Source organism: Pongo abelii, chromosome 5 (assembly GCF_028885655.2).
Source record: "Pongo abelii isolate AG06213 chromosome 5, NHGRI_mPonAbe1-v2.0_pri, whole genome shotgun sequence".
NCBI lineage: Eukaryota > Metazoa > Chordata > Mammalia > Primates > Hominidae > Pongo > Pongo abelii.
This window is the reverse complement of record NC_071990.2, coordinates 148,578,725-148,594,106: the sequence shown is the minus strand read 5'-3', so window position 1 is coordinate 148,594,106 and position 15,382 is coordinate 148,578,725. Positions and strand designations below refer to the sequence as shown.

General features: G+C 36.2%; 2 long non-coding RNA genes across 7 annotated transcripts in view; one reads left to right on the top strand and one right to left on the bottom strand.

Moving 5' to 3' along the window:
- The window catches only part of LOC112133759 (uncharacterized), a 49,547-nt gene extending 38,683 nt beyond the window's left edge, over nt 1–10,864 (bottom strand). Inside the window, exon 1 of one of the 2 annotated variants that reach the window (XR_002915357.3) lies at nt 10,770–10,864. This is a non-coding gene — a long non-coding RNA (uncharacterized LOC112133759). Of the gene's footprint in view, nt 1–7,602; nt 7,776–10,769 lie in introns of those variants that run through there. The other variant, XR_008526523.2, reaches the window with a different exon arrangement.
- Nucleotides 1–15,382, top strand: part of LOC112133760 (uncharacterized) — a 303,317-nt gene that overhangs the window by 126,391 nt on the left and 161,544 nt on the right. The window lies entirely within an intron of this gene.

Below are 15,382 nucleotides of genomic sequence, written 5' to 3'. Positions count from 1 at the left end.
TCACGCCACTGCACTCCAGCCTGGGCCACACAGCGAGACTCTGTCTCAAAAAAAAACAAAACAACAAAAAAACCACATTGTCTTATTCCAACTTTCTGGTTATTTAATGAAGATGGATAAACCTAGTCCCTATTACTTCAACAGGGCCAGATGTGTCGGTTCCTATCACATAGTTTTTATATTCACTTTCTAAGTGTATTAACTTATAGCCATAAATAAATAAATAAACCTAAACCCCAGTGTCATTGTGTTTAGATTCAAATCCTGGATTTTCCACTAATACCTCTGTGATCTTGAGTAAATGAATCTACCTCTCTAGACCTTAGTGTTCTCTTTATGTAAAGAAGGATTTGAGTGTGACCCTTTCTAGGTCACTTCCGTGGGGTTCTATAGCTTTCCCCAGGCAGAGCCCCCATTTGTAGGATGCAAAAGTTACCGGGCTCTAGAAGACACTCCTGAGAGTCAGATGGGACAGGTTACATAGTGGCTGATGTTGGGACCTCTATAAAAGATACAGAGCAGGACACAAAATAAAGCATTTTGCTTTAATGATCTAGGTAAAGGCCAAACTCCCAGGGTCACCACTTGTCATACTTCAGCCCCAGAAGATGATAGTCACATCAACATGTATGTGTGTGTCATTTACCTGGAGTTTTGTGATACACCTTGGCTGTAGTACATGACAGACCTAAAAACACCATGCTGCTTCAATTAAGCAAAATAAGTATTTAGCTGGTTAGAGCTTAGGCTGTAAAACTGGAGGAAAACTCTCATCTCAATATGCACATAGCTCTCTAAAATGCAACATTTTAATTTCTTTGGAGCAATCAACAACCCTGGAGAGGATCACTGAAGTGAGAGAGTTAAAGTTCAGAAGGGGCTATTCTTTGGGAGGGCTGGGGGAGATATGAAATAATTGTCTACTCCCCTGGAAGAGGAAATGTTCTATGAGGTTATCACAGGCCTTAGAACTAGAGCTAGATTTGAATCTTGGCTCTGTCTCTTTCTAGCTACGTGATCTTCATTCATTCCCCTATGTTTCAGTTTCCTCATTTGTAATATGAGTATAAAATAGAACTTTCATCACATAGTTGTTATAAAGTCTGCATTAATAAGTTAATAAAGGAATAAAGAAACACAAAAAGTAAATTAATACATAAAGTGAGACTTGGAAGAGTATCTGGTGCACAGGATATTTCAAATGTTAACCATTTAATAATTATTTAAAAACTATTGATATCTTTTTGTTGTGTCTCTGCCAAGTTTTAGTATCAGAATGATGCTGGCCTCATAGAATAATTTAGAGATGAGTCTCTCTTCCTCGGTTTTTTTTTGTGTGGGGGAATAATTTCAATAAGATTGGTACCAGCTCTTCTTCATATGTCTGGTCAAATTTGGCCATGAGTCCATCTGGTCCAGGGCTTTTGCTGTTTGGTAGTTTGTTACTGATTAAATTATGGAACTCATTATTGGTCTGTTCAGGATTTCAGGTTCTTCCTGGTTCAATCTTGGGAGGTTGTATATTTCCAGGAATTTATCAATTTCTTCTAGGTTTCTAGTATATGTGCATAGAGGTTCTTGTAATTGTCTCTGAGGGTTTTTTGTATTTCTGTGGGGTCAGTGATAATGTCCCCTTTGTCATTTCTGATTGTGTTTCTTCAGATCTTCTCTCTTATTTTCTTTATTAATGTAGCTGGCAGTCTATCAGTCTTATTCTCCCCAAGAACCAACTTTTAGTTTCATTGATCTTTTGTATAGTTTTTTGCATCTCAATTTCATTCAATTCAGCTTTGATTTTGGTTATTTATTTTCTTCTGCTAGCTTTGAGATTGGTTTGCTCTTTTCTCATTCCTCTAGGTGTTATTAAAAAGTAAAAAAAAAACAAATGCTGGCAAGGCTGTAGAGAAAAGTAATATACACTGCTGGTGGGAAGGTAAATAAGTTCAGTCACGGTGGAAAGCAGTTTGGAGATTTCTCAAATAACTTAAAACAGAGCTACCATTTGACTCAGCAACCCCATTGCTGGGTATATACCCAAAGGAATATAAATTATTCTACCATAAAGACATACATACATATGTTCTCGCTTATCAGTGGGAGCTAAACATTGAGTACACGTGGATACAAAGGAACAATAGACACTGGGACCTACTTGAAGGTAGACAGTAAGAGGAGGGTGAATATAGAAAAAGTACTTATTGGGTACTACTTATTGGGTACTATGTCACCCGGGTGACAAAATAATCTGTACACTAAACCCCCACAACATGCAATTTACCCATGTAATAAGCCTGCACATGTACCCTTGAACCTAAAATAAAATTTGGAAAGAAAAAAATAATTATCTTTATGGTTATATAAAAAAAGCTATTGATATCTTGTTAGGTGGACCCTGTGTAACCTCAGGAAGTAAATAAGTTTTTCCTTGGTTACATCTAGTTTAGTTTGTTTAACTTCCATTATCTGTACCCTATTCTATAAAGCTTTGCTATCAGCCAAGCTTCCATGCTGCAAAATTGAATTCACAAAATAATCTCTCATAATTGCTTAAGATGTTTCTCCTCCCAAGAACATTTACATTTTTAAAGGAGACTCTAGAAGATACAAAAGATTCCTAGTTCTAATCAATTGCTTTCTCAGGCCATTCAGTCAGGGCTGATATGTTGCAAAACTTCAGGGAGTGCCATACTTCACAATGAATGAGGAAAGAATTTCCTATCGTGGTTTTCACACCTTGCTTACTGGAACCTCTGAGATTATGGAGGGGCTAGAGAGAGAACTGAAAGAACTCTCATTTTCTTCTACCAACTGTAGGCTTTTAAAATCCAATTTCCATATTTTGGACATCTTCTACTTGAAAAAGACAGTTTGAAATCCACAGGGTTATGATAGGATACTTTTTCAAAGCCTGTTTTTTTTGTTTTTGTTTTTGTTTGTTTGTTTTTTAAATGAATGGATTGACAGACTACATGGGAAAGATTTTTTTTACCAGTAGGGCATCCAAATCCCTTTGACTTTGACTGTACCCACCTGACTTGGGATAACATAAGATTCTCATTATCAAGTAGCTTGTTACTGTTTACAACATACACCTTCATCTCATCGTTGGGTAATCCAATTCTATGAGGCTCAGTGAAAACAAAGTGTCATTGCGTGCTTGACATGGTGACTGTTGAAGCAGCTTAATTTCTCAAATGTTAAAGGTCTCTTAAATTTTCTATTCACAAATGTGTCTATACAACAAACTCAAAGGGAGGCTGCACAAAACTATTTTTTGATTCTAGAAACAAAATAGCAAAATCCCTTATATTCTCTCCATCCTCCATCCTCTATTTTTTTTTTTTTTTTGGCATTCACACAATGTGCATATCTTTGAACATTTAAATATTGTCATTCATTATCAGAACTGGAAGAGGTCTTACAAAGGCCATCTCAAGCAACCTCCTATGAGGGAAGAGATTTTTCTTTATCATTTGTCATAGAATCCTACATTTTAAAATCTATAAATGGGAATATATTGTAAAATTTCTTTAAAACACAGAACACATCCTATAGAGACTGGCATCTGAAAATTGCTTGAGTTAAGTTACATAAAATGCCTGAGGTAGTGTAAGGTAAAGGTTGAATCCTCAAGTAAAAGTGACAGGAAATATCAGCCGTGGAAGGATTGCGGGGTGCAAAGAATGCCTATGTTACCAGCTATTTTCTTCCTGTTAAAAGCCTTATTTCACCTCCTGTGAGTAGATCTGATCCCCACCCAGTTTTTTCAACCAGCCAATTATGATTACTTCTTCTAATATTTTCTCTGCTTCACTGGCCTCTAGTCATTATGCAGAATCATTAACACCAAACACAGTAAGCCCCATTAATTCATATCTGGGGATGGCTGGGCAAAAGAGCTGAGTAGGTTGTTTGTGTTTTAAGGCGAGAAGAGATCAAGGACCAGATGTAATCCCCAAGCCTGATCAACTCTTCAAACAGATTCAAAAGGGAGTTATATAAAAAGAGTAGTTGGGGTAGTGAACTGGACTGGAGCGTGCATTTGCTTTTGGAATTTTTATTTTTTTGTCTGTCTTGCTAAGTTTTTTAGTAAGAGTCGGTCTTTAGTGTTCCTTATTCTTAGACACATACTTTGGTTTAGTCAGCAGGCCCAAATGACTTAGCCAAGGCTATGTGAGGCCTGTCACGTGGGAAGATGCTGCTTTGAATTAGACATGGCCCTGGGTTCATCTTAATAAATATGCTCCATAGGATTACCAAGGAAACAGCAATCCAAAGTCTGAAAAGTCAAGAGAATGAACTACATGGATACATGAGCTTTGACTATTTTCTTTCTTCACTTTAAACCTCTACCCTACAGTACAGTGGTCTAGGTTACTATTGGTCTTAAGTCAGATCTCCTTCTGGCACAAGAATGAGGCTGTTCGCATAACCCTGAAGGTTGAACGGTGTAGTCAACATAGGTTAAGGTCATGTTTGTATACAAGGCACTAAGGTAATGTGGAGATGGTGGAGATATGGTAATGATGCAGATGGTAGAACTCCTTGTACTACCCTTCCTTGTTTCCTTCCTTCAGGCTCATTTCTCTTTCTGATCTACCTTTCAGGTACCCCTGTGCTCCCACACATTCTCTTTGTTGTTCTTTGCTTCTATTAGCTTAAGTCAATTATCTTTCACTCTAGATTTACAATTGAGTCTTGCCATGGTTGTCATACTCAGGGTGCTCATGTTTCAGCAATTCTTTGTAGCACTTTTGAAAAAAGATGACTGTTTTATAAATTGTTAATAGGTATTCTAAGAGGGATCTATGGTCAAACATGTTTGGCAAAGCTACATTCTACATCTCTGTATATATATATTTTACTATTAAAAGGACCAAAACATATCTCAAACAAATTTAAGCAATAGCAGAAAGAGTAGTTAGGTAATTTCTTGGCTCAGGCAACTGGGAAATCCAGAGATAGAGCTGTCTTCAGGGACTTTGCCAAGAGCCCAAGGAACGTCATGAGGTCTTCTTTCTGTGTCTTCACTGACATTCCTACTGCAAAATGTTTTAGCTGTGCTTGCATCTGTGAATTTTGTAATTTTCTTGTGTTGATGACTTTATACCATTCAATGCCATGATGGTGGCCATGAGGTAGAGAGAAGAATGTATCACAGAAATATTAAGGCTAACATCATCTTAGGTTAGTGACTTCCTAGATGAAATAGCCTTTTCAACCAGAAAAATGCATGCAAAATCTCAGAACAGGCTCTTATTTGCCTAATTTGGATTATAATCTAAACCTGGTATGTGGTCTCATAGCCAGCATAACTGGGGTATTATGATTTGCCAGGATTTGGTTCCAAGGCTATGTCTTGTGACCAGGGCATCAGCTTATTATGATTGGAAAGTCCACCAAGATTGGATAGAAAAAGTGGAAATTCATCAGGAGAAAGAGGCTATTCTTGACAGAAGTGGGAGAAGGGATGCTGTGCACATAAAAACAGCAAATATCTCTAAATACTTTTGCATATTGGAATTACCTGGGGAGATTTAAAAAATACTGATACACAAGTTGACCCCCATTGATTTTGATTTAATTCATCTGGGGTATGGCCTGGGCAATCAAGTCTTTAAAAGTTCCCCAGATGATTCTAATGTGCAGCCATCGCTGAGCGCCCATTGTCTGGTTGCTTTTCAGGTCATTATTTTACACATAACCAAAGATTAATCCTTCTAAATCTCAGTCCTCTGGTCTAAACAAACCTCTGACTGAATGAATGCATTCAGGACCACTGAAATTTGATTTCAACTTCCCTTTCCAATCTTATTCCACTACTATTTTATTTATATCTTGTGCTCCAGCAAATGTGGCATGCTTATTGCTGCCCAAGTATCTGTAAAACACCTGTAGTTTCCTATGGATAATTATCACATTTTTTTTCAAGTTAGAACAGAGCACACCAACAGATTTTTTTGCAATGATGGAAATGTTCTATACTGTGCAATTTGGTAGCCATTAGCTACATGTGGCTACTGAGCACTTGAAATGTGCTCAATAGTATGACTGAATTTTTACTTTTATTTCAGCTCAAGTTAAATAGTCACATGTGATTAACGGTTCCTTTAACATAACAGGCAGAATGTCTTATTCTGTGCATCTCAATCAACATTCTGTAAACATTTTCAGGGTTCATGGTGTGTAACCCACTGCCCTGAAGATTTCCCGGATGTTTCCAGCTAAAGGACTCCTCTTCTTGTTAATTACTGAGGACTTTAATTGGACCATAGATGTGACACTTATCTATACTGCCCCATATTGCTTTTCCTATTATTGCTTTTGTCTCCAATCTTGCATCCCCAGATGTTAGAAATTTCCTGAAATCAGGAACTTATTTGAGGGCTTGTGTTTAATGAAATCTCAATAAGCATTTGTCAAATAAACGCAGGCAAAATTGTACCAAGCATAAATGTGTACATACTTATGCACTGTAGATGTACAAAGACACATACATTACTGGACAACAGATGCATACACATAGAGGTTCATATGTTCAAAAGTGTTGCTGGTTAGATGGGACAGCACGTGTCGTGGCTGTGTGAGGGAAACTGGGTCAGTAGAATAGATAGGAGAGGATGACTAATCCGTGAAATGACCACAGGGTGCTTGCCTAATTTATTTGGCTGGGAGGTAAAAATAATTGTGGCAATCAGAAGTACAAATGATTTTTATTAAAGTAAATGAGGAGGTGTGGACACTCAGAATATACTGTAAATTAACAGTTCAGGAAGAATTCTGGGATCTGTCCTGGTAAAATGGTTATAAATTCATCCTGACTCACACTTTTTTTCCAGAATGAATTTACAAAATGATGAACTCTCACTTCCTAAATTTTCTGCACATGCCACTGTTGCTGCAGAAATGTCACTGCTAGAGAATAGAAGACTATTATTCCAAAAGGTATTTGAGACTGACTGAATCAGGTCTGGAACATTATTGAAATGGTAAGATAAACTCAAGTACTTTCTGGGAAGAGAAAAATCCTTTTTAGAAAACATGGTCCCTTCTGAATTATGGGCAAATGTCATCGACTCGTTTTCAATGAAACTTTATCTACTAACAGCAAGGAGATGGGACAAAGCTCTGAGCTCCCCCCGGGAGTCCTGCAGCTGAGGTTTCTTTCCCTTGAGATCGTGGGTATTGGAAACAGCTGAAGTTAGAGGTCATTAACATTTTGAGAACACCACAAACTGACAGTGTGTTATGTTACGACATTTCATCCCAAGACATTTAATCTCTTTTAATTAGTGTTTATGCTGGTGATACTTCACAGTTATTTCCTTTTGCATAAAAATGGAACACTTGGGCATGTCATTAACATAAGACTGATTTGCTTATTATCCATAGTAATTGTTTCTAGATCTTTTTCTCCTTTCCTTCCTCCTTTCTGTGTTCTCTTCGTTGATTTTGACCTTTGCTTTCATTCATGCTATTTTTGAAAACATTTCCCATTTTTTCCTTTGCTGACATTCAACCTAGCCAGTTTGTTGGTTGGGGTTCTCATACTATATTCTTAGTAAACTTTATGTGTAGAGTTTGGAAGAGAGCCCATCTCACCTCTCTGAAAATGCTCATGGCCCCCTTGTTGTTGGTTAGAAGCAACTTCTCCTCTGAATGATGTTCCACGGATGACTCAGCTGCACAAAACTTCCCTCTCCCCTGCTTTCCTCCTCTCCTCGGCTTAGGATATTATTGTAAGCTTCTGGCATCTGCCTTCCTGCTTCCATTTCTCTTTCCTCCTCATGTGCCAGGTATAGTACTTTGTCTTCCTTTAAAGTTACTTAAGCTTTTCTTGCCCCAAAAACCTCTTCATTAAATCTGGAAATGATGAGTGTTGATTATTTTATATTAGAGAAATAATACATTCCTTTGCATAAAAAAGTGGATGCACATTTTATTCCATGAACTAGTGAAAATTCCATGCAATTTTCTTTACTTTTAAATAAATGAACATAATTTTTATTATAAATCTTTATTTTGCCATGTGATTAAAACCTAATCTCAGTTTAGGCAGAGTTTCTCAGCCTTGACACTACTGAGATTCGGGGCTGGGTAATTATTTAGGAAGCTGTGTATTATAGAATATTTAGGAGCATCCCTGACCCATGTCTGCCAGATACCAGCAGCACCTCCCAGTTGTAACAACCAGACACATCTTCAGACATTGCCAAATATCTGCTGAGAGGCAAAATAGTTCCCTGTTGAGAACGGCTAGTCTAGTGGGGTTCCCCTCCCTTTCTCTGGGTTTGTCTATGATAGAAGGCAAGGACTTAGGGAAAGAGGGAGGCCGGTCCTTGAAATCATTCTGCATCCACACAGGTGCATCTACAGCATCCCATTCCCACTGTGACCGTGAGCCCCGTGGTGTTTTACCTTGATCTGACTAAGGGCTCTTGGAGCAGCTGCTTCTGCTCTGCTCTCAGACGTAAGGGAACCTCCTGACCCTCGTAGGGCTACAAAGTGCACTGGGAGGTAGCCTTAGGCCTGTCTGTAGTGCTGTTCTAGGGAGCCAGGCTGAGAAACAGGAACACTGGGATCTTGCTGGCTCCAGATTGTCCCCTGGGGATAGGGGCCCAGTTTGGTCTGGTCTTGAATTCCTAATTCTTTGTGGGACTTTCCAACAGAACACCCAGCTCAGGAGCCTGACATCACATAAGCTCTGTTTCTGCCATGACTTTCCTTGTTCCTTGCATGCCTGCCATCTTTGTATGGTTTGAGGACAAGGAAGCCTGGAGTTTCATCTGGTTTTCCAAATATAATGTTTTATGCCCTAAAAGTTATGTATTTCATAGTTGTGCTTTTGACACCAACCTAGTATTTTTCTCTGCTTTTCTGCTGCGTTCTTCCTTCCCTGAGGCAATGAATTCTGCCGAGCAGTGGGTGGAGAAAATGATACAAGAAAATAAGAGAAAAAAGTTTTGGTTGAAATCAAGTTTATAACACCCTTACCCTATTTTTAAAATTTGAGATTCCTATGCTTTTTTAAAAAAATGAGTTTCCTCTCATATGTATATTCTGCATAATATTTGTCTTGTGGTTTTAGATACAGAAAATCTCTGTGAAATCATTCTCTTAACTTTATTCACTTAAATTCTTTATTTCGATGTGATTAAATCAATTAATTGATGTCTTTGGAGTTTTAAGAAGTTCTTCCCTTACCCTAGGGCACATTACCTTCTATCTTTATAGTTTTCCTTGATTTATTTCTGTAATATATCTGAATTCCATCCTTTTATGTGGTAATAGGTGTGAATTTTTCTCCATAATGAGCAATTTTCCTATCATAATTTATGGAACCATCTGATTTGCATGTCATCTTTATTATGTATTAAATTCTGAGATATAAATGTATCTCACAGAAATCCTGGTCTGTAGGTCAGCTTTGTTGCTTTTTGCATCAATATCATACCATTTTTTAGCACAATAAACTTGTAGTTATTCTTAGTAGCCGTTAGGCCAAGTTTTTATCTCCTTTGCTTATGTTAATATTATCTAGAATTATAATTCAGGGTTGCTTTTAAACAAATAAATACAGACTATCTGTTAGACTACACACCAGTATTTTGGTGGGGTAAATAAATGGAAATGAAAGCAGTAGAAAGTGTTGAGCCTATTGCATTCTGGGCCACAGCATAAACACTGAGTAGAAATCACTGTTAGCCTGGGAGGAGAAACTCCAGTTTTGGGGCTACAAGGGTTAAGCTGCATGATTAAGAAAGCATTCACCTCTAGAAATTTTAAAATTGAAAACCATAACAAACGAATGTAAAACTTAACTAAAGTGTTGCATAGTGTATTAGAAGCATCTAAATGGAAAATTCATGAATTGTAATATAGATCTGGAAAATTTTTATGGAATGCAGAAGGCAGAGGCCAATAGTTGGAAAATAAGAGGAGTTGGTAAACATAGAAATTGAAATAATGGCAAATAGGTATCTAATCAGTATTCTAGAAGGAGAAATTTATAAAGTAATCATGAATCAATAATAATAGTAATGCCCAACTTGTAGAGTAGAAACAACACAATGAAGAGCTAAATGTTTGGGAAACAACAGCAGCAAACAGTGAGGGAATGATTGGGATTAGCTTAGAAGGTTCTTTTGTTCTTAGGCTGAGGGTAAGTATACCGATCACAGTTAGACTTTGCTAAGTATGCATATTAAAATTTCAAGGGTAATCACTAAGAAAGAAAAACTGAATGTTTATATTCCAAAATTATAAAAGAAAAAAAGAAAATGGGGGAAAAAAACCCAATCAATCTAAAACATGGCAATTGTAGAAAAATTCTTTCTTTTTTTTTTTTTTTTTTTTGAGATGGAGTCTCGCTCTGTTGCCAGGCTGGAGTGCAGTGGTGCGATTTTGGCTCACTGCACCCTCCGCCTCCCGGGTTTAAGCGATTTTACTGCCTCCGCCTCCTGAGTAGCTAGGATTACAGGAACACGCCGCCATGCCCAGCTAATTTTTATATTTTTAGTAGAGACCAGGTTTCACCATGTTGGCCAGGATGGTCTTGATCTCCTGACCTTGTGATCCACCTACCTTGGCTTTCCAAAGTGCTGGGATTACGGGCGTGAGCCACCGTGCCCAGCCAAAACAATTCTAATTGGAGGGTCAGTAAACTGGCACAGCCTCAGCATTTTAGATTTTTACATAAGCAAACCAATGCACAATATAAGCAGTACAACAAAACTAGAGACTTTACCCGTCAGAAGCCACCAACTAACCTCTTCGTAGGGATTTTCCACTCTAAGCCATCAAATAGATTTTCTTTGCCTTCCTTCCACGTCAGCCTGTCAAAGCCTGCTGCCCATGCTACTGCAGCTGAGCTCTCTGAACCCCTTCTGGTTCTGAGTGCTGCCTCATGCATGAATCATCTTCTACTCAAATAAACTGTGTTAAATGTATTTTCTCTGAAGTTTTTTTTCCTAATTTAACAAGAAAAAAATCACAAAAATTGAGACAAAGAGAAAATACAAAATAAAGCAATAAGAAGAAATCCAAATATATCAGGAAACACTATGAACTGGCATAGGTTGTTGTATGGATGCTTTTAAAAGATCAAGCTACATGCTGTTTATTAGAGACATAACTAATACAAAAGCACACAGAGAAAAAAGAGAAAACTGATAAGGCTATTGGATTGAACTCTATAAATCTGCCACTTGTTAACCTAAAAAAACATCAATTTCATATTGTTCTAGTGTAATAGTATAAGACAACATAGACCTTAAGACCTTAAGACAGAAACATTTGAGATCAAGAGTATCATTATGTATTAATGCAAGTTTGAATCCACTAGGAGAATATAATACTTCTTAAGAATATAATAGCAGAGATTCCTGGCTAACACGGTGAAACCCCGTCTCTACTAAAAATACAAAAAATTAGCCGGGCGTGGCGGCAGGCGCCTGCAGTCCCAGCTACTGGGGAGGTTGGGGCAGGAGAATGGCGTGAACCTGGAAGGCGGAGCTTGCAGTGAGCCGAGATCGCGCCACTGCACTCCACCCTGGGCGACAGAGCCAGACTCCGTCTCAACAACAACAACAACAACAACAACAACAACAACAACAAATATATATATATAATAGCAGAGATTAAAAGCATATGAAGCAAAAAATTGACAAAATTACAGGGAAAAATAGAAATATCCAGGATCATAGTGGGAGATTTTAACACCACTCCCTGTCATTGATAATTGAACAATGCAAGTATATGAAACATTTGAATAATACAATAAAGAAGCATAATCTAGCAAACATGCAAAATATTTTTCCATTGGAAAATAGACATGTTTTTCAAGACCACAAAGAACACTTTTGGAAATAAATCATATTTAAAATCATAAATCAAGCATCAATAAATATCAGGGGACCGGTATGATAGAGTTTTTTCACCATAGAGCAAGTAAATCTCAACAAATTTTAATAAATCAAAATTATACAAACTGTATTTCTGACCACAATACAGTTAATCAAGAAATCAATATTTACAGAATAATTTTCAAAAATCTCACACTGTTAGAAATGAAAAACAATCTTTGAATAATCCATGTTAAATGTTTGAAAGAGAACAATTGAACAAATTCAAAATAGAGGATAGCATATAATATAGACAGGAGTATAAGTCAATGAAAAAGGAAACATCGCTTAGTTAATAAAAGAATTAATAAAAGCAAAAAAAATGAAAAAAAGCAAAAAAAAAGAAAAAAAGAAAAAAAATAAAATCATCCAAACATTGACATAATTGATGTGCAAAAAGAAAAAAGAGTTAGATAAACAATATGAAATATAAAAAAGGTATCTCATTAGAGACAAAACAGAGTTAAAAGATAAGTGAAAACGCTGAAAAACTTTAAACTCAAAATTAAAACTGTAGGTGGAATAGACAAATCTAGGAGGAAAATGTAAAACTGATTCAAGAAGAAATAGAAATCTTGAATAGATTTATAACCATAAAAGAAATTGAATTAATAATTAAAAATCTTCCCAAAAAGAAAATGCAAGGCCAAGATGATTTCTGAGTGACATCTACAAAACAAATAAGAAAACATACCAGCAATAATATATGTTATTCCAGAGCCTAGTAAAAAGAAAGGCACACTTTCACCACATTTTCTAAAGCTAGACAAGTGGTAACAACAAGTCCATATAAAGACTTTTAATTTGTATATGCATCCCAGCCATGCAAATGTACTTTAACATTAGGTAATATAAGTACTATATTAACAGATTAAGGGGAAAATGATTACTATGCACAGCAAAACATTTTATAAAATTCATTCATAATAAAAAATCCTGAAATTTTGGAATAGAAGGCATCCTTTCTAACCTGACAAATGGATCTATCAAAAATCTGCAGTAAGCATTTATATTCAATAATGAAATACTAAAATGAGGACTGAGACAACTAAGCATCATCACTGCTTCTATTTATTATTGTCCTTAACATTGTAAGTTGTGCATTTGAGAAGGAAATCTAATCTAAAATTATTGAAAAGGAAAAAGCAAAACTATCATTACTTTTGTACGTAGTAAAGCCAAAAGGATATACAGGCAAATTATTAGAAATAATACAAGTTTAATAAGGTTCTTGGATGTAAGATGAATATCTAAAAGTAGCAATGGTGTTTAAAAGTCAATTAAAGAGATAACATTCAGCATTACACAATTAACATATATACAAATAAATCAAAGATGTGCAAACCCTATTGAAAAAATTTAAACCTTATTAAAAGACATTAAAGACCGTGTATGTGTGTGCGCGTGTGCGTAAAAATGAACACATAAACATATAGCATCTTCATGGTTAGTAATCAAAGTAATAAAAATGACAACACTGATCTACAGATTAACCTAATCTATATATTAATCAAAACATCTGTTGTATTTCCCATGCAACTGTCTGAACAAAAGCTAAAATTTTATGGAAGAGTGAATATCCGAGTAAAGGGAAAATATTCTTGAAGACGATTACAGTGTGAGAATTTGGTTTACCTGATGCCAAGTTTTCCTATAATGCTGTGTTAACTCAGTGTTGAAATGACACAGAGGTGGATACACAGACCAATAGAAGAGAAGAGAGCCCATAGAGAGACCTACACATGTATGAAAACTTGATATATAATAATTGCCACACTAGATCCGGGAGGAAAAGATCTACTATCTAATAATCTTTTAGAACCAGATCAGCACACTTATTCCTAACTAATCAGAGAGTAAAAGTTTTTGGCTTTGTGGACCATATGGTCACAAACTATCGACTCTGTTCTTGCAATGCAAAGGTGGCATAGATATTATACAAAAGAATGGATGTGGATGTGTTTCCATACACTGTATTTACAAATGTGAGCTGCAGTTTGCTTATTGCTGTTTTAGAAGGCAATACAAGAGAATATCTGTAATCTCAGCATAGCGAAAGCAGGAAAACAGCTCACAGCTGAAAAATAAAACACTGATAAATTCAACATTGAAAAGAAGAATCTCTATTTATCAAAAGATTTCATCAAGAAAACTACAAAGCCCCAAACTAAGATATTTGCAACACAGAAATAAATTAAGAATTAGTATTTATAATATATAAAGAAGTCCTATGAAGTAAAAAGAAAATTCAAATAACAATCCAATAGAAAATTCAGCAAAGTATATGAACAGGTATTTCACAGAAGGGGAAGCACAGTGGTCATTAATCACATAAAACAACAATAAACCTCATTATGGTAGTGCAATTTAAAAGTGCAATTAGTTATTATTACACATTTGCTCTACTGATATACAAAATCTTACATACGTAGTGATAGCAAGTATGGGAATCAAGGGAACTCTTAAATGTTGCCAGAGAGAGTCTATACAAGGTATAATCATACTTTCAAAAACAAGTTGGCACTATTTTGTAAGGTTGAAAATGCATGGCTGGGCATGGTGGCTCAAGCCTGTAATCCTAGCACTTTGGGAGGCCAAGGTGGGTGGATCATCTGAGGTCAGGAGTTCAGGACCAGCCTGACCAACATGGAGAAACCCCGTCTCTACTAAAAATACAAAATGAGCCAGGCATGGTGGCACATGCCTGTAATCCCAGCTACTTGGGAGGCTGAGGCAGGAGAATCACTTGAACCCGGGAGGCAGAGGTTGTGGTGAGCTGAGATCACGCCATTGCACTCCAGCCTGGGCAACAAGAGCAAAACTCTGGCTCAAAAAAAAAAAATTAAAAATTCATGAACCCCATAACTGAGCAATTCTATTCCTGCATGTGCTATATATTATAAAGAAATACTTGCTCTTATATCTAAAGATAGGTACAGGAATATTTGTATCAGCATCATATTAGCAACAAACTGGTAATAACACAATGTTCTTAGAAAAATTGATGAATATATTATAGAATATTCATATAATGGAACATCTATTCAGCAGTGAAGATGAACTACAGCAATGTGAATCAACATGGGTGAATATTAAAAAGTAATATTGAGTGAAAAAAGCAAAACACAAGAATATAAGATATACATTTTATAAATTTCAAAAATAAGCAACACTGAAAATATATTAAAAAGAAACGTAAAGATGTGATTAAAAATGAAAACTCAGGCTAGTAGGTCCTGCTGATGAAGAGTGAGGAAGAAGGAAAGGATGATGAATAGCATTGATATTTAGTTTTTTGCTTTATTTTTATGTTCATCACTTGCATATATTTTATACATTCTTTTTGTGTATCAACTACTCCAAAATATAAAATTCTGAAACATGAATCTTTTATCTCCATTAAATTGACAAAAATTTGTCCACATGTGCTCTTTTTTTTCCTTTATTTCTATTTTTAAAGATAGAGTCTCTTGCTGTCA